The sequence below is a fragment of the Somniosus microcephalus genome, chromosome 6 (genome assembly GCF_052327205.1).
Source record: "Somniosus microcephalus isolate GS21.2 chromosome 6, FLI_Smic_1.0, whole genome shotgun sequence".
Taxonomy (NCBI): domain Eukaryota; kingdom Metazoa; phylum Chordata; class Chondrichthyes; order Squaliformes; family Somniosidae; genus Somniosus; species Somniosus microcephalus.
In genome coordinates this window covers 71827990-71847749 of record NC_140992.1, presented here as the reverse complement: position 1 = coordinate 71847749, position 19760 = coordinate 71827990, and positions in this window count along the sequence as shown.

The window sequence follows — 19760 nt, the reverse complement described above, 5'->3', positions numbered from 1 at the left end:
GGAGAACATCGTGAGACGCCATGTTGACCAGATCCTAGAGTCACAGGAAAGAGTCCACCCCAGGTCTCGCGTACCTGGTGATGAGCCCGACATACCGGTAGCATCTACCCCAGAAACAGTAGCATCGGAAGCTGATGAACCAACCGATGACAGGGTGTTAGAATCGCCTACGCACCAAGAGCAAGACACTCAGGAAAGGCGCTATCCAGAAAGGATCAGGCAGCTGCCCCAAAGATTGAATTTATAAATGGACTATTTGCCGTTAATGTTACATGTTAAAAGTGTTAATTGTTAAATGAATGTTATGGTACTGTTAATCTAAAAGGGGAGGAATTTTAGTGTATGTGCCTTTAAGGGGAGAACTACTTTTTATAGCTCCTGTATACTGTAGTACCGGTAGTGACCACACCGGTATATAAACCCTGAGTAGGGATCATTACTTTAGTTTTTGAGTAACCTGCATCCAGTAAATGCCTGTTAATTGTTCCTCTGCAGTCTCTGTTGATTTATTGAAGAATACCATACGTTAACATTCACGGATTCAACAGAAACGCTGATGGGCTATCACGCCTGCCACTGCCTACTGCGGAGGAAGCACCAGCAGTGGATCCTGTCGAAATACTTCATTCGACTATAATTGAATGCTTGCCAGTAACTAACGCTGGTGTAGAGAAGGAGACCCGAAATGACCCGACGCTGTCTCGGGTATATGATTTGACGTTGAAGGGATGGCCAGCACCTGGCGACTCACTGTTGCCAGCATTCTCATCCAGAAGAGAACAGCTGTCAGTATGCCAGGGGACCTGGATGTATGGATCCCGAGTGGTAATTCCACCCAAGTTAAGGGAGAGAGTGCTCAATGAGCTTCACGAAGGTCATCTGGGAGGGGTGAAAATGAAAAGCCTTGCTAGGGCTTATGTGTGGTAGCCGGGGATCGATCAGCAAATCGAGGACCTGACAAAGAGCTGCTCAGGATGCCAGAAGGTCCAAAATGCACCACCACATGCCCCTCTACACCCATGGGAGTGGCCCTCATCTCCATGGCAACGGGTGCATATTGATTTTGCTGGTCCATTCATGGACTCAATGTTTTTAATAGCCATGGATGCGCACTCGAACTGGCCTGAGGTGATCAAAATGTCCTCCACCACCACGGAGAAAACTATTGCAGTCCTACGGACCATTTTTGCCAGGAACGGCTTGCCAGAGCAGATTTGCTCTGATAACGGACCACAGTTTGTGTCCGAAGAGTTTCGAAGATTTATGAAAAGGAATGGGGTAAGGCATTATACATCCGCCCCGTATCATCCAGCCACAAATGGATTGGCTGAGAGGTTCGTACAAACCTTTAAAAAGCAGTAAGGGCCATGTGCGATGACGACATCCCACTGCAGCATATGGTGGACAATTTCCTGTTAGCCTACAGAAATGCGACACATGCAGTCACCAACCACGCCCCGGCCATGATGTTCTTCAACCGAAGGTTGAGATCTCGTCTGGATTTGCTCAGACCAAATGTACGAAGAGATGTTGAGAATAAGCAATTCCAGCACATCAATGAGAAGTCGACAAGGAGCTTCAATGTAGGGCAACCATTCTTGGCCCGCGACTGCCGAACAGAGAAATGGCAACCAGGAACGATATGCACACGGCAGGGGCCACTAATGTACACAGTGGATGTTGGGGAGAACATTGTGAGACGCCATGCTGACCAGATCCTAGAGTCACAGGAACGAGTCAACCCCATGTCTCGGCCATACGTACCTGGTGAGGAACCCGACGTACCGGTCGCATCTACCTCAGAAACAGTAGCATCGGAAGCTGATGAACCAACCAACGACAGGGGGCCAGAATCGCCTCCGCACCAAGAGCAAGACACTCAGGAAAGGCGCTATCCTGAAAGGATCAGGAAGCCGCCCCAAAGACTAAATTTATAAATGGACTATTTGCCGTTAATGTTACATGGTAAAAGTGTTAATTGCTAAATGAATGTTATGGTACTGTTAATCTAAAAGGAGAGGAATTGTAGTGTATGTGCCTGTATACTGTAGTACCGGTAGTGACCACACCGGTATATAAACCCTGAGTAGGGATCTGTACTTTACTTTTTGAGTAACCTGCATCCAGTAAACACCTGTTAATTGTTCCTCTGCAGCCTCTGTTGATTTATTGAAGAATACCATACGTTAACATTCACGAATTCAACAGAAACGCTGATGGGCTATCACGCCTGCCAGTGCCTACTGCGGAGGAAGCACCAGCAGTGAATCCTGTCGAAATATTTCATTCGACTATAATTGAATGCTTGCCAGTAACTAACGCTGGTATAGAGAAGGTGACCCGAAATGACCCGACGCTGTCTCGGGTATATGATTTGATGGTAAAGGGATGGCCAGCACATGGCGACTCACTGTTGCCAGCATTCTCATCCAGAAGAGAACAGCTGTCAGTATGCCAGGGGACATTGATGTGTGGATCCCGAGTGGTAATTCCACCCAGGTTAAGGGAGAGAGTGCTCAATGAGCTTCATGAAAGTCATCTGGGAGGGGTGAAAATGAAAAGCCTTGCTAGGGCTTATGTGTGGTGGCCGGGGATCGATCAGCAAATCGAGGACATGACAAAGAGCTGCTCAGGATGCCAGAAGGTCCAAAATGCACCACCACATGCCCCTCTACACCCATGGGAGTGGCCCTCATCTCCATGGCAATGGCTGCATATTGATTTTGCTGGTCCATTCATGGACTCAATGGCCTAGAAATTGAGGTTGCGCTGCGCCGGGGCTTAACGCCGGAAATTTAGCGCCGGTGCTAAGTCGCGCTGTGCGCGCCAAAAATTCAGTAGCGCCGCGCCCAAACGGCTGCCGGCGCTACTGAAGGCTGTTTGCGCCTGAAAACTGGCGCTACGCGCCGCATTGCGGCGCTATTCCGGCGCTGCGGCGCCCGATGCGGTGCGGCAGGCTCGGGAAGTGCAGGCATCCTCCTTCCGTTAAGGAGGAGCTGCCTGCACCCGGCCGCGGCCCGCGCAAATCTCTGCAAAAATGAGCCCGGCACCTCGGACAAGTGCCGGGCTTACATCTGTTCCGGGGGGGGTGGGGGAAGAAGTCCGGGGAGGGAGCTGCGGGCAGGCGGCCGGCGGGAAAGCGGCCGGCCGCCGCGCCTCCTTAAAGCGCCGGCGCAGACTCCGGCAACACTCGTTTGCCGGAGTCTTAGTTGCGGCTGCCACTGGCGAGGCGGCCGCAACTGAATTTCGGCTTGGGGCTGGGTTACCACGGCAACCGGGACGCTGCGCACACCGATGACGTCATCGGTGCCGGCGCAGCGCTACCGGTCTACCACCGCGGAAGGGCCCCAGGCAATTTAGGAACCGGCGCCAATTGCAGCGCTAGGCCCTCTAGCGCCGCAAAATCGGTGCTAAGGGCACTGAATTTCTAGGCCAACGACTTTAATAGCCGTGGATGCGCACTCAAAATGGCCTGAGGTGATCAAAATGTCCTCCACCACCACAGAGAAAACTATTGCAGTCCTACGGACCATTTTTGCCAGGAACGGCTTGCCAGAGCAGATTTGCTCTGATAACGGACCACAGTTTGTGTCCGAAGAGTTTCGAAGATTTATGAAAAGGAATGGGGTAAGGCATTACACATACGCCCCGTATCATCCAGCCACAAATGGATTGGCTGAGAGGTTCGTACAAACCTTTAAAAAAGCAGTAAAGGCCATGTGCGATGACGACATTCCACTGCAGCATAAACATAGAAACATAGAGATAGGAACAGGAGTAGGCCATTCGGCCCTTCGAGCCTGCTCCGCCATTCAATGAGATCATGGCTGATCTTCGTCTGAGATCATAGCTGATCTTACCAGTTCAGTACCCCGTCCCCGCCTTTTCTCCGTAACCCTTAATCCCCTTAGCCTTCAGAAATATATCCAATTCTCTCTTGAAAATATTTATTGAATTAGCCTTCACAGCCCTCTGTGGCAGGGAATTCCACAGGCTCACCACTCTTTGAGTGAAGAAATTCTTCCTCATCTCTGTTTTAAATGATTTGCCCGCTATTTTTAGACTGTGGCCCCTGGTTCTGTGCTCCCCGGCCATTGGAAACATTCTCTCTGAATTCAGCCTGTCCAGGCCTGCCATAATTTTATATGTTTCGATGAGATCCCCTCTCAATCTTCTAAACTCCAGTGAGTACAAGCCCAAACTATTTAATCTCTCTTCGTAGGTCATTCCCGCCATTCCAGGTATCAGCCTGGTGAATCGCCGTTGCACTCTTTCCATGGCAAGAACATCCTTCCGCAGATGGGGCGACCAAAACTGTACACAATACTCCAGATGCGGTCTCACCAGCACCTTGTACAGCTGTAGTAAGGTATCCCTATTCCTATACTCGAACCCCCTTGATATGAAGGCCAACATACCATTTGCCTTCTTAATCGCCTGTTGCACCTGCATGCTCTCCTTCAGTGACTGGTGCACAAGAACACCCAGGTCCCTCTGCACTTCCCCATCTCCCAATCTATTGCCATTTAGATAATAATCTACCCTCCTGTTTTTACCCCCAAAGTGGATAACCTCGCATTTATCCACATTATAGTGCATCTGCCACGTATCCGCCCATTCCCCCAACCTGTCCAAATCGCACTGTAGCCTCCTGACATCCTCATCAGAGCCCACCCCTCCTCCTAGTTTAGTGTCGTCAGCGAATTTGGAAATATTGCATCCAATTCCCTGATCCAGATCATTTATATATATTGTGAACAGCTGGGGTCCCAGGACAGATCCTTGCGGCACCCCGCTGGTCACTGCCTGCCACTCCGAAAACGAGCCGTTTATTCCAACTCTCTGTTTTCTATCCGCCAGCCAGTTCTCTATCCACGTTAATACTTTGCCCCCAATTCCATGAGCCTTAATTTTGCATGATAATCTTTTGTGTGGAACCTTATCGAAGGCTTTCTGGAAGTCAAGGTACACCACATCCACTGGCTCTCCCCCATCTATTTTACCAGTTACTTCCTCAAAAAATTCCAGCAGATTAGTCAAACACGATTTACCCTTTGTAAATCCATGTTGACTCTGTCCGATCCTTTCCCCATTTGTCAAGTGCTCCGCTATTTTATCCTTAATAATGGACTCTAGCATTTTGCCCACAACCGATGTAAGGCTTACTGGTCTATAATTCCCTGCTTTCTCTCTACCCCCCTTTTTAAATATTGGGGTAACATTAGCTACCCTCCAATCCACGGGTACTGTTCCCGAGTCAATGGAGTTCCGGAAGATGATCCTTAGAGCATCTGCTATCTCCAGGGCCACCTCCTTAAGTACCCTAGGATGTAGTTTATCAGGCCCCGGGGATTTGTCGGCCTTCAGTCCCCTCAACTTACCCAACACCATATCCCTAGAGATACTAATTTCTGTCAGCTCCTCCCTCTCATTAGTCCCTATGTTTGCCGATATTCCTGGGAGGTTATTTGTGTCCTCCTTTGTGAATACAGAACCAAAGTATGAGTTTAATTGGTCTGCCATTTCCTTATTCTCCATTATATATTCTCCCGAATCGGACTGCAAGGGACCGACTTGGGATTTTACCAGTCTTTTCCTCCTGATATACCGATAACAGCTTTTACAGTCTGTCTTTATGTTTGCTGCAAGTTTACTTTCGTATTCTATTTTCCCCTTCCTGATTAATCCCTTTGTCCTCTTTTGCTGTATCCTGTACTGCCCCCAATCTTCCGGTCTGGTGCTTTTTTTTGCCAGTTGATATGCCCTTTTTTTTGATTTTATGCTGTCCCTAATTTCCCACTGGCGGGAAAACGTGATGACATCATGACGTCAGCCACGGGACTGCAGGGGCAGTCCTCGTGGAGCCTCAAGAGAGAGCAGACCTACATTCGATGTTATCCTGCAGTTTCTTGTTGAAACCTGTTTGTTTCATTAAAGTTCATTTTGTTTGATCGCCTGAGTAGAACTCAGTCTTTTAGTTAGGAACCCGTGTTCCTACAAAATCAGTTAAAAACGGCACCAAAGAAAACATCCGAATTAAAACAACAAGAATCTCCAGAATGTCCAAAGCAAATACCAGGACCCAAAAATGGCCTAGTATTGGTCCCAACCAATCAGATTTTATACCAAAATGTACTTTATCAGATAATTCCGTTTGTTTTGCATTTGACCAAGGCAAGATGGCCAAGCTGGTGTAAAAGGGACTCCTGAAAGCTTATAGATAAAAGGCGGTAACAAGTAGTTAATGATTTTTGTGGGGGGACACTGGAGATACATGGGAATCCAAAAATCATTATGAAGAAGTGGAGAAGAAGTCTACTCTACCTGCTATAGTGGTCACGACCCAAAGCCCACAAGGAAAGAGGAAGAGAAGGAGTTTGATTAATGATATAGTGACGGGAGTCAATACGACAGGAATGGCTTATAATAGATTCAATTTAGTAACAATGAACAGTGAATTAAGGAAAGCTAAGTGGCAAATCAAAAGTATCTTACAGCAAATCAATAATTTAATGCAACAGCAACTATACGAGGACCTGCTAATGACTCTTCATTTAACAAATCTCATAAATCCTATTTTAGATACTGCTAGAAAGGTGGATCAGTTCATCAAGAAAGAGCGAAATGCTAGCACGGAGGCAGCTCAGAATGACGTGTGCATGATGTGTGGGAGTTTGTTAGTAGAACAAACCCGCCATAATTTAGAGAAATTAGAGGAGGGATACATACCTGATTAGATTAACAATGAACACTTAACACAATTGACAGATTATGAAATTTCACCTAATGTGAGTATATGTAAATTAAGATGGTTGATAAAGACGCAAGTAGTTTATCACAAATGTGATAGTCCTGCTAATGATACAGTGGTAGGAATAGTGTTGAAATTCCCTCTCATAACTCCAAACCATTAGGGATATTCCCTGTTTAGAGTAGAAAACATTGGACATGTATTGTATGGGACGCAAATAATAACAGAGCACCGAGACAATGCTCCTTACGTAGCCTATAACGCCTCCGCGAGTGGAGCGGATAGGTGGATTCCCACAGACCTGGTGGGATGTCAGCAAGTGAGAGAGACAGTAATTTGTCCCTATAGACTACATGGCCATAAAGGATCAGCATGTGGATTCTCTGGGAAGAGGGCAAATTGTCCCATGCAATCTATATCAGGATGACATGGAGTTGTTAACTCTGCTTATAGAGGGAATGGAATGTATTGTGTAACCGCAACTGTAAAATCTTTTATTTATGGAAATAATTTGACGTGCCCAGTTATACAACCAACTTTTTGTATTAACAACAGAAAATGCTGGAAAAACTCAGCAGGCCAGGCAACATCCGTGGAGAGAGAAATAGAGTCAACGTTTCGGGCCGAAACCCTTCTACAGAACTGAGAGAAAAGGCAGGAAATGAAACAAAAGGCAATTTGGGGGCTGGGAAATGGGGGAGGGGATGAAAGAAGAGACATTAAGAGATATTCAAGGTGAGACGAGATAGTAATAGGATAGGTAAAGAAATAGACAATGGCTCTAAATGAAGTGTGAAATGCACTGGCAGAGTGAAAGGCAGCTGCCATGTGCGAGAGAGAGAAAAAAAAGAAAAAGTCACAAACCAAACGTGTGGATAAAAAATATAAAAATATAATAGGGGCCGAAGTTATGATCTGAAGTTGTTGAACTCGATATTGAGTCCGGAAGGCTGTAAAGCGCCTAATCGGAAGATGAAGCGCTCTTCCTTGAGTTTACGGTGAGCTTCCATGGAACAATGCAAGAGGCCGCAGACGGTGAGGTCTGAGTGGGAATGGAACGGTGAATTGAATTGACAGGCAACCGGAAGCTCGGGGTCACCCTTACTGACGGAACGGAGGTGTTCCGCAAAGCGGTCACCCAATCTGCATTTGGTCTCCCCAATGTAGAGGAGACCACATCGTGAGCAGTGAATACAGTATACTAGATTGCAAGAAGTACAAGTAAATCGCTGTTTCACCTGGAAGGGGTGTTTAGGGCCCCGGACAGTGGGAAGGGGGGAGGTATATGGGCAGGTGTTGCATCTCCTGCACTTGCACGGGAAGGTGCCAGGCGAAGGGGAAGGGGTGCTGGGGGCGATAGAGGAGTGGACTAGGGTGCCTCGGAGGGAGCGGTCCCTACGGAATGCTGAAAGGGGAGGGGAGGGGAAGATGTGTTTGGTGGTGGGATCACGTTGGAGGTGACGGAAATGGCGGAGGATGATCCGTTGCATGTGGAGACTGGTGCGGTGAAAGGTGAGGACAAGGGGAACCCTATTGTGGTTCTGGGAGGGAGGGGCAGGGGTGAGGGCTGAAGTGTGGGAGATAGAACGGACCCGGTCGAGGGCCATGTCAACCACGGTAGAGGATAATCCTCGGTTGAGGAAAAAGGAAGACATGTCGGAAGCACTGGTATGGAAGATGGCATCGTCAGAGCAGATGCGGCGGAGACCGAGAAACTGGGAGAATGGAATAGAGTCCTTACAGGAGGTGGGGTGAGAAGAAGTGTAGTCCAGGTAGCTGTGGGAGCCAGTGGGCTTGTAGTGAATGTTGGCCAATAACCTATCCCCAGAAATGGAGAAGGAGAAGTCGAGGAAGGGAAGGGAAGAGTCGGAGATGGACCATGTGAGGGTGAGGGAAGGGTGGAAATTTGAGGCAAAGTGAATGAAATTGTCTAGTTCAGGGCGAGAGCAGGAAACGGCACCGATACAGTCATCAATGTACTGGAAAAAGAGGTGAGGGAGGGGACCCGAGTAGGACTGGAACAGTGTTCCACATATCCCACGAAAAGGCAGGCATAGCTAAGACCCATGCGGGTACCCATAGCAACACGTTTAATTTGGAGGATATGAGTGCAGACAAAGGGGAAGTTGTTCAATGTGAGAACAAGTTCAGCCAGGCGGAGGAGGGTGGCGGTGGATGTGGACTGGTTGGGCCTCTGTTCAAGGAAAAAGCAGAGTGCCCTCAGGCCATTCTGGTGGGGGATCGAGGTGTAGAGGGATTGTATGTCCATGGTGAAAAGGAGGCGGTTGGGGCCAGGAAACTGGAAACTGTTAAAGTGGCGGAGGGCGTCGGAAGAGTTGCGGATGTAGGTGGGAAGAGACTGGACAAGGGGAGCAAAGAGAGTTGAGATAGGAAGAGATAAGTTCCATGGGGCAAGAACAGGCTGAAACGATGGGTCTACCAGGGCAGTCCTGTTTGTGGATCTTGGGAAGGAGGTAGAAGCGGGTTGTGCGGGGTTGGGGGACTATGAGGTTGGTGGCCGTGGGGGGAAGATCTCCAGAGGAGATGGGGTCAGTGACAGTCTTGGAAATGGTGATTTGATGTTTGGTAGTGGGGTCATGGTCCAGGTGGAGGTAGGAGGAGGTGTCGGAGAGTTGGCGTTCAGCTTCCGCTAGGTAGAGGTCGGTTCGCCAAACAACAACAGCACCACCCTTGTCAGCAGGTTTAATGACAATGTCGGGGTTGGATCTGAGAGAATGGAGTGCTGCAAGTTCAGAGGGAGGTAGGTTGGTGTGAGTGAGGGGAGCAGAGAAATGGAGACCTTTTGTATTGTGCCTTTCATGTGGTATTGCTCGGACATAGGGTCCTACAACTCTTACACCTAGGAACGGAAACTGGTATCGATGTATTAGGCCCGCTCTCTAATTTGAACATGGAAGAATTTTTTAGTAAGTTTGGCTATGATATAGATTAACTTGAACCCGAATTTCAGGCTAAAATAATTAATTTACTGAATGATCTTGATGTAACCCAGCATGTATTGTGGGAATTAAAACAAAGACAAAGTGAAGTGGGGAAAGACATACAAAGCATTAAAATTATCCCATGGTGGAAACAATTATGGAATTGGGGAACTGCAATTGAGATAAATACTTGGATAAGAATCGTGTCTTATGTATCAGTCATAATCCAATTGATCTTTGTGATATATTTGCTATATCTGGCGATGCCGGAGAAAAGATGGCGGAAGAAGAACATTAATGCATGAGGTCTTAGTTCAGCAAGAACAGGAGAAGTTGGTTTAAAAGCGACTGATTCCCTGAGGAGTCAGTACATCAGTCACTTGGGGGTGGATTCCTGTAGCCAGTCCTGCAGCAAGAATGTAACGTATGTACCTTTAAGGGGGGAACTGCTTTCTACAGCTCATGTATACTGTAGTACCGGCAGTGACCACACCTGTATATAACGCTGAATAGTAATCTGTTGTTTCAGTTGCAGTTTGAACCACGTTGAGTAAACACCTGTTGTACCGTTCTCTGCAGTCCTTTTCTTCTTATTACACGGACGTAATAGTGGCGACGAGCAAGTTTGAACCTACCTGCAACTCTGCATCACCTCCCAGGGATTCACTCCTGGAGAACAGTGGAAGAAAGTCGAGTCCAGAAGCACGGGCATCGACCACGGGCAACCGCCCAGTCAGCCAGCGGAGATTTGAGCATCGCAGGGGAGGCTGTTGAGAGCCAGGCTTGGCTTTCCAGTCATGGTGGTCCAGCGAAATGGGCTGGCAACAGGTACTGCGCAGACCCTTCCCGGACAGCGACGGGCTAGAGCCCGACCGAGCGGCACAGAAAAAGGCCGAGCAGCGTCGACGGGGGAGATAGAGAGGGCAGAGTGCATAGGGCGCAGCCGGTGTTCAGGACCGAGCGACGTCAACGGGGGAGAGAGACGAGAGAGAGCAGAGCGCAGCCAGTGGTCAAGGGTCAAGCAGCGTCAACGGGGGAGAGAGGCGCGCAGGAAAACGCGAGGTGCTGCCATTGCCAAGAGGACCACAGAGAGTGGCGTTGGCAGCAGCGCAGGAGCAGCGCACGAAACCCACAGGGCATCGGCATTTGCCACGAGGACCGCCGAGAGCGGCGTTGGCAGCAGCGCGGGAGACGCCATTTTAAGCCGCAGCGGGGAAGAAAGGAAAGCGTGGGAGACGCCATTTTAAGCCAGTCTAACCACACCCAAAAATGCCGAAGAGTGGCAGTATCACAGCGTTCGACAATGAAGTCAAAGATTGGACGACATATGTCGAACGCATAGAAGAATACTGCAAGGCGAATGAAGTGCCAGATGACAAGAAAGCGCTGGTATTGTTGAATTCAATGGGTGCAAAAACGTATGGCTTACTACGAAACCTAGTAACCTCAGGGAAGCCAGTAGAAAAGGATTTTGAAAACATAGTGTCAATCGTACAGGACCACTTAAACCCCACACCGCTGCTGATAGCAGAAAGATTCAAGTTTCACAAACGGAACCAACATAAGGATGAAAGCAATGCTGATTATTTAACAGAACTGCGCAAACTATCGAAACACTGCCAGTTTGGAGCGGGACTGGCAGATACCTTAAGGGACAAGTTTGTGTGTGGGCTTCAAAGTGAAGGAACCCAGAAACGGCTTTTATCTGAAAAGGACCTTACGCTGGAAAAGGCTTTCAGCATTGCGGTATCATATGAAGCAGCAGCACGGGGCGCTGCAGAGATACAACAGAGACCGCAAGAATATGGCACAAACAAAATGTCATATGGAACAGAGAAGTGCTATTGCTGCAGCAGAACAACACACGACCAGAATGATTGCTGGTTCAAAGACAAAGTGTGCAGTCAGTGTGGAAAAGTAGAACACATAGCACGAGTCTGCAGGTCAGGATAGAAAACCAGCAATAAGAAACCAACCAAAGGGAAGTACAAGAAGGTACATAAGATAACGGAGAATGGTTCTGATGAACAAAAGAGTGATAACGACTCCGAAAGCAGGGATCTGAGTTGTCTGAAACTACATAATGTGATCACAACGGAGGATCACCGAACCATTTGGGTCACTCTCAAGATAGCAGGAGTCCAGGTAAAGATGGAATTGGACACAGGATCAGCTCTAACAGTCATAAACCGACGGGACTACGAGCGGCTATTCACACACATACCCGTGAGAGACACAAAAATTATTTTGAAGACGTACATATTATGTCCGTGTATAATTGAGACACGGACTGCAGTAGTTGATTATAACAAGTCTTTACCGAATGGAGACAACCTGGAAACTGAAACTACAGAAGCCTGCTAGATCCTTTTATACAGGGGTGGTCACTGCCGGTACTGCAGTCTGAGACCAGTTATTCCCTTAAAGGTACATACACAAAAATTCCTCCCCTTTTAGATAAACAGTACATAACATTCATTTAACAACTAAATAATAACTCATTACAATTACGGTTGTTAGATACATTGGTTGAGGTTAAGCAATTATAAGTTCAGTCTTTGAGGAGGCTTCCTGATTCTGTCTGGATAACACCTCTTTGGGATATCAGGTTCTTCTGGCAAGGTTGAGTCAGGATCAATGTCGTTGTTTGGTTCGTCTGCTTCCAATATCACCGATTCTGCGGTAGATGCAATTGGTACTTCGGTTTAATCGCCAGGTGTATCAGATCGTGGTGTGGAGTTGATGTTTTCCAGTGACTCTAGAATCTAGTCAGCATGGCGTCTTACAATGCTCTCTCCAACGTCCACGGTATACATTAGAGGTCCTTGCTGTGTACAGATCGTTCCTGGCTGCCATTTCTCTGTGCGGTAGTCCCGGGACAAAACTGGTTGACCTATCTTAAAACTCCTGGTCGGCCTTTCATTCATATTCTGAAACTGCCTGTTCTCCACATCTCTTCTCACGTTTGGCTTAACCAAATCCAAGCGGCATCGTAGTCTTCGATTGAAGAACATCATGGCTGGAGTTTGGTTGGTAACCGCATGTGTCGCATTCCGCTAGGCAAAAAAGAAGTTATCCACCTTGTGTTGTAGGGGTATATCTTCGTTACACATTGCCTTGATAGCATTCTTGAATGTTTGAACAAACCTCTTGGCCAATCTATTAGTGGCTGGATGATATGGGGCGGATGTGTAATGCTTAACACCATTGTTCTTTAAGAACCTCCGGAACTCTTCAGACACAAACTGTGGTCCATTGTCAGAGCAAATCTGTTCAGGCAGCCCATTCCTGGCGAATATGGTTCGTAAGACTGTGATAGTTTTTTCTGTGGTGGTTGAGGACATTTTTATTACCTCTGGCCACTTTGAATGTGCATCCACCGCAATTAAAAACATCGAGTCCATAAATGGACCAGCAAAATCAATGTGCACCCTTTGCCATGGAGATGAGGGCCACTCCCATGGATGTAGAGGGGCTTGTGGTGGGGCGTTTTGGACCTTCTGGCATCCTGTACAGCTCTTGGTCATCTCTTCGATTTCCCTATCGATTCCCGGCCACCACACAAACGCTCTGGTTAAGTTTTTCATTTTTACCCCTCCCAGATGACCCTCATGAAGCTCATTGAGCACTCTATCCTTCAATTTGGGTGGAATTACTACTCTGGAGCCACACATCAAGGTTCCTCTGCACACTGACAGCTGTTCTCTTCTCGGCGAGAATGCTGGCAGCAGTGGTTCGCCACGTGCTGGCCATCCCTTCACCGTTAAATCATAGACCCAGGAGAGTGTCGGGTCATTTCGTGTTTCCTTTTCCATGTTTGCATTCGTCACAGGGAGACATTCAACTATAGTCAAGTGGAATAACTCCACTGGATCCACTGCCAGTTCTTCTTCCACCGTCGGCAACGGTAGGCGCGACAATCCATCAGCATTCCCATGCTGTTTAGTTCCTTTGTACTCGATGTCATATTGGTGTGCCCCTAGGAAAAGGGACCACCTCTGTAGCCGTTGTGCCGTCATTATCGGTACGCCCTTCTGAGGGTTGAAAATGGAGACGAGAGGTTGATGATCAGTTAGTAGAGTAAATTTCTGACCGTGCAGGTAGTGATTGAACTTCTTCACCCCCCACACTAGGCTGAGGGCCTCTCTGTCAATCTGGGCGTAGTTACGCTCGGCTGAAGTTAACGAGCGTGACGCAAAAGCTATCGGCCTCTCTGAACCATCAAGAAATTTATGTGACAGCACCGCCCCAATGCCGTAGGGAGACGCATCACACGCCAGTCTTATCAGTAGTGATGGGTTGTAGTGAGCCAATACTTCTCTTGAAGTGATTAGGTCCTTACTCTTCTGAAAGGCCCGCTTACATTCATCGCTCCATTTCCATGCTACTCCCGTTCGTAGTAGGGCGTTCAGTGGATGCAGAATTGTGGACAAATTCAGCAAAAAATTATGGTAGTAATTCACCAATCCGAGGAATGACCTCAGTTGCGACACATTTTCAGGCGCTGGAGCCTTAACTACCGCTTCAATTTTGTCAGGGGACTTATGGAACCCCTCTTCATCAATCACGTGGCCACAATACGATATCCGTTTCTTAAAAAACTCGCACTTGGCTCGTAGCCCATGTTTACGTAGTCTAGTGAGCACCTGCTCCAGGTTGGCAAGGTGTTCACTGTCATCTTCACCTGTCACTAGGATGTCGTCCAAGTAACACGGAGTCCCCGGAATCCCTTGCATGACTTGTTCCATCACTCTTTGCCATATGGCCGGAGCTGATTCTACTCCGAATACCAGTCGATTATACTGGTAAAGACCTTTGTGAGTGTTTATCGTGAGATACTTCCTAGAGGATTCTTCAACCTCCATCTGCAAATATGCTTGTGCTAGGTCAATTTTTGTGAAACGCTTCCCTCCAGATAGTGAGGCGAAGATACCTTCTATCCTTGGAAGAGGATATTGTACTGTGTGAAGGACTGGGTTCACTGTCACCTTGAAGTCCCCACAGATGCGAACCTTCCTTGGCTCCTCAGACTTATTGTTTAACGTTTTCTTCATGACAGGAACGATGGGTGTCACCCACTCGCTCCAGTCTACCTTAAATAACATGCCTGCATTCTCCAGATTCTCCAGCTCTGCCTCGATGGCTGGGCGAATTGCATATGGTACCGGGCTTGCTTTGAAAAACTTGGGAATTGCATTCTCCTCTATTTTTATCAAGGCAGTTACGCCTTTAAGAGTGCCCAGTTCTTGTTGAAATACCTCTTTAGCGTCAGCTAAGATTGTTGACAATCGTCCAGCAGTGACGTCGTCATCCTTTTTACCAGCCACCGTCAGTGCCTGAATGGAGTGCCAGTCTAAACTTATCTTTCTGATCCATTCACGTCCCAATAATGGTGGTCCACCATCTTGCAGAATGTAGAGATACAATTTCCGTATTTTCTTGCCGTTGTATTCGACAGGCACCCTTATTTTTCCTCTGGGGTATACTTTTTGCCCTTTATACATCCTCAAGACAATGGATGTCTCTCTCAAGTGTATGTGTGAGAATAGCCGCTCGTAGTCTCGTCGATTCATGACGGTTAGAGCTGATCCTGTATCCAATTCCATTTTGACTTGGGACCCTGCTATCGTGAGGGTGACCCAAATGGTTCGGTGATCCTCTTTTGCGATTACGTTGTGAAGTTTGAGACAGCTTAGTCTCTTGTTCCCGGATTCACTATCGCTCATCTGGTCTTCGGAACTACTGTCCGTCATCTTTTGTACTTTCCTGTACGGTTCCTTAGTAGCCTTTCTGTTGTCATTGGTCTTCTTCCCAGACCTGCAAACTCGTGCAATGTGTCCCATCTTTCCGCATTGCCTGCATATTTTGTCCTTGGACCAGCAGTCCTTCTGGTCATGGTTTGTTCTGCCGCAGCGATAACATTTTGCAAATCCCCGTGTCATTTCGTGGGTGCCGTATTCCTGTGGCTTTTGTTGTATTTCCGCAGCTCCCCTTGCTGCTGCTTCGTACGATACTGCCATGCTGAAAGCCTTATCTAGCGTCAGCTCTTTCTCTGAGAGTAACCTCTTCTGGGTTCCTTCACTCAGGAGTCCACAGACAAATTTGTCCCGTAAGGTATGTGCCAGTCCTGCTGCGAACTGGCAGTGCTTTGATAGCTTGCGTAGTTCCGTAAGGTAATCAGCATTGCTCTCATTTTTATGCTGATTTCTCCTGTGGGATTTAAATCTATCTGCTATCAGCAGCGGTGTAGGATTTAGGTGTTCCTGTAGGATAGCAACAATTTCATTAAAACTCTTCGCCTTCTGTTTGGCTGGAGTAGTCAGGTCCCGCAATAGGCCGTACATTCTTGCGCCCATTAAATTTAGCAATACCGATGCCGTTTTCTCATCGGCTATTTCGTTTGCCTCGCAATATACCTCGACTCTTTCCACATATGTGGTCCAGTCTTCTATTGCATTATCGAAGGCAGTCATATCGCCAGTCTTCGGCATCTTGAAAATCTAAGATGGCGCCTCCCGTGCTTTTCCTTCGTCCCCGATGGATCAAAATGGCACCTCCCGCGCTTTTCCTTCTTCCCCGCCGAGTTAAGATGGCACCTCCCGCGCTTTCCCGCTGCTGCCGCTGCTGCCAACGCTGTTGCTGGTGATTATATTTATTTTACTATCCTGTAATGGTGACGCCCTATGGTCTTCGCGCCTCCCCGATCGCTGCTGCCAACGCCGCTCTGCGCGGTATTTTTATTTTTCTTTCGCGCTTCAATATTTGCTTCGACCTTCAATAACGTCGTCTGAGGTGCTGCCGAGTTGCAGGTAAGTTTGTTTCTTACTCGTCGCCAGTATTATTCCTGTGTATAATTGAGACACGGACTGCAGGAGTTGATTATAACAAGTCTTTACTGAATGGAGACAACCTGGAAACTGAAACTACAGAAGCCTGCTAGGGCCTTTTATACAGGGGTGGTCACTGTCGGTACTGCAGTCTGAGACCAGTTATTCCCTTAAAGGTACATACAGAACAGTACACGGGGCAAAAAGTCTACCCCAAAGGAAAAATAAGGGTGACCGTTATATATAACAGTAAGGAAACACCAAAACTAGACCTGTATGTATTGCAAGATGGAGGACCACCATTACTGGGACATGAATGGATCCGGAAAATACAACTGGATTGGCATTCCATACAGGCACTGACTGTGGCTGACAAAAAGGATGACGACGTCACACCTGGGCGACTGTCAAAGATCCTAACTGACGCGAAAGAAGTGTTCCAGCAAGGACTCAGAACACTAAAAGGCATGACAGCGATGAGTAAAATTGAAGAAAACGCAAGCCCAAAATTTTTCAAGGCCAGACTGGTACCTTATGCGATCTGCCCAGCCATCGAAGCAGAGCTGGAGAGCCTGGAACATTCAGATGTACTGTCCAAGGTAGACTGGAGCGAGTGGGCTACACCCATCGTCCCTGTGATGAAAAAGTCGTTGAGCAGCACGCCTGGGGAACCAAGGAAGGTTCGCATCTGTGGGGACTTTAAGGTAACAGTGAACCCGGTCCTTCACACCGTACAATATCCACTTCCGCGGATTGAAGATATTTTCGCCTCGCTATCTGGAGGGAAACGCTTCACTAAGATTGATCTGGCCCAGGCGTATCTGCAAATGGAGGTAGAAGAGGCAACAAAAAAATACCTCACAATCAACACCCGTAAAGGCTTCTACCAATACAACCGGCTGGTATTCGGGGTAGCATCAGCTCCGGCTATTTGGCAGAGGGCAATGGAACAAGTCCTGCAAGGGATCCCAGGGACCCAGTGTTATTTGGACGACATCCTGGTCACGGGAAGAATGACAGTGATCACCTTTCCAACCTGGAGCAGGTGCTCACTAGATTGCAGGACTATGGGCTCCGAGCTAACCGCCCCAAATGCAAGTTTTTTAGAAAACAGATCTCGTATTGTGGCCACTTTATCGAAAAAGAGGGGTTATATAAGTCCCCAGTGAAGATTGAGGCAGTAGTCAAGGCACCGGATAATGTGTCACAGCTGAGGTCGTTCCTCGGGCTGGTAAACTACTGCCATAAGTTCTTGCCAAATTTGTCTACAGTACTACACCCACTGAACACCCTACTGCAAACTGGGGTGCCATGGAAGTGGAGTGACGAATGTAGATGAGCTTTCCAGAAGAGCAAAACACTAATCACATCGAAACAGGTATTGGCCCATTACAACCCAGCGTTACCAATTCGGTTGACTTGTGATGCATCACCCTACGGCATTGGAGCGGTGCTGTCGCACAAATTCTCGGACGGCTCAGAGAGGCCAACCGCCTTTGCGTCACGATCACTAACCTCAGCCGAGCGTAAATACGCCCAGATTGACAGGGAGGCCCTCAGCCTAGTGTGGGGAGTGAAAAAGTTCAATCACTATCTGCACGGGCAGAAATTCACCTTGCTGACTGATCACCAGCCTCTTGTCTCCATTTTTAGTCTGAATAAGGGCGTTCCGGTTGTAGTGTATGTGCCTTTAAGTCAGAACTACTTTTACAGCTCCTGTATACTGTAGTACCGGCAGTGAGCACACCGGTATATAAGTTTTGCGCATGCCTCTGTACCCCCAGCCTTGAGATTACCCTCCTCCAGTAAAGACCTGTTTATTGTTGATGTGCAGCATCCGTGTGATTATTTTATAACAGCATATCCTCTGAATCATGGATCCAACAGTGGCGACGAGTGTCGATTCGAATCTACCTGCTACATAAAAATTATTTTAAAATAGTCGAGGCCAGGAACATGGGCGTCGACCACGAGCAACCGCCCAGCCATCAGGCAGAGATTGAACTTTGCAGGGGAGGCTGTGGAGAGCCGGGCTTGGTTCCCCAGCCACGACGAGCAGCAAGAGACCGACGACAGGTCTAGCGCAGACCCTTCCCGAGCAGCGGCAGCTGGAGCCGACCGACGGCGGAGAGAAAGCCGAGCAGCGTCAACAGGGTAAGACAAAGGGTGAAGAGTGCAGGGCGCAGCCGGGGGTTGAACACCGAGAGGCATCGAGAAAAAGAAAACAAACTGGAGAGAGAGAAGGTAAAGAAACAGCTGGGTTCTAGACTGAGCGGCGTCGAAAAAATAAATAAAAAGAATAACGTGCAGAGCACAGCCAGGGCTCACGGGCTGAACAGAGTCCACGGGGTGAAGAAAGGGGAGCGCGGGCGACGCCATTGAGCCACGGAGAAGAAGGAAGAGTGCGGGGACGCCATTTTTAGAAGCCGCAGCGGAGAAAAAGGGCGAGCACGGGAAGGAAGGAAAGCGTGGGAGACGCCATTTTGTGCCAGCGGAGAAGAAGGGGAAGCGCGGGAGGCGCCATTATTGACAGTTAACTCACACCCAAGGATGCTGAAGAGTGGCAGTATCTCTACGTTCGACAATGAAGTCAAAGATTGGGCGACATATGTGGAACGTATTGAGGTGTACTGCAGGGCAAATGAAGTGCCAGATGCTAATAAAGCACTGGTTCTGTTAAATTCCATGGGTGCAAAAACTTATGGGTTACTGCGAAATCTAACAACACCAGAGAAGCCGGTAAACAAGAATTTTGAAAGCATAGTAGAAATCCTACAGGACCACTTAAACCCCACACCGCTGCTGATAGCAGAACGATTTAAGTTCCATAAAAGGAACCAACACAAAGACGAAAGCAATGCTGAGTACCTAACGGAACTGCGCAAGCTATCGAAACACTGCCAGTTTGGAGCAGGACTAGCAGATACGTTAAGGGACAAGTTTGTGTGTGGGCTACAAAGTGAAGGAACCCAGAAACGGCTTCTATCAGAAAAGGATCTTACGCTGGACAAAGCTTTCAGTATGGCAGTATCACACGAAGCAGCCGCAAGGGGCGCTGCAGAGATACAACGGAGACCGCAAGAATATGGCACCAATGAAATGTCCTATGGAACAGGGACGTGCTATCGCTGCGGCAGAACAACACATGACCAGAAAGACTGTTGGTTCAAGGACCAAGTGTGCAGACAGTGTGGGAAAGCAGGACACATAGCAAGAGTCTGCCGGTCTGGGAAGAAAACC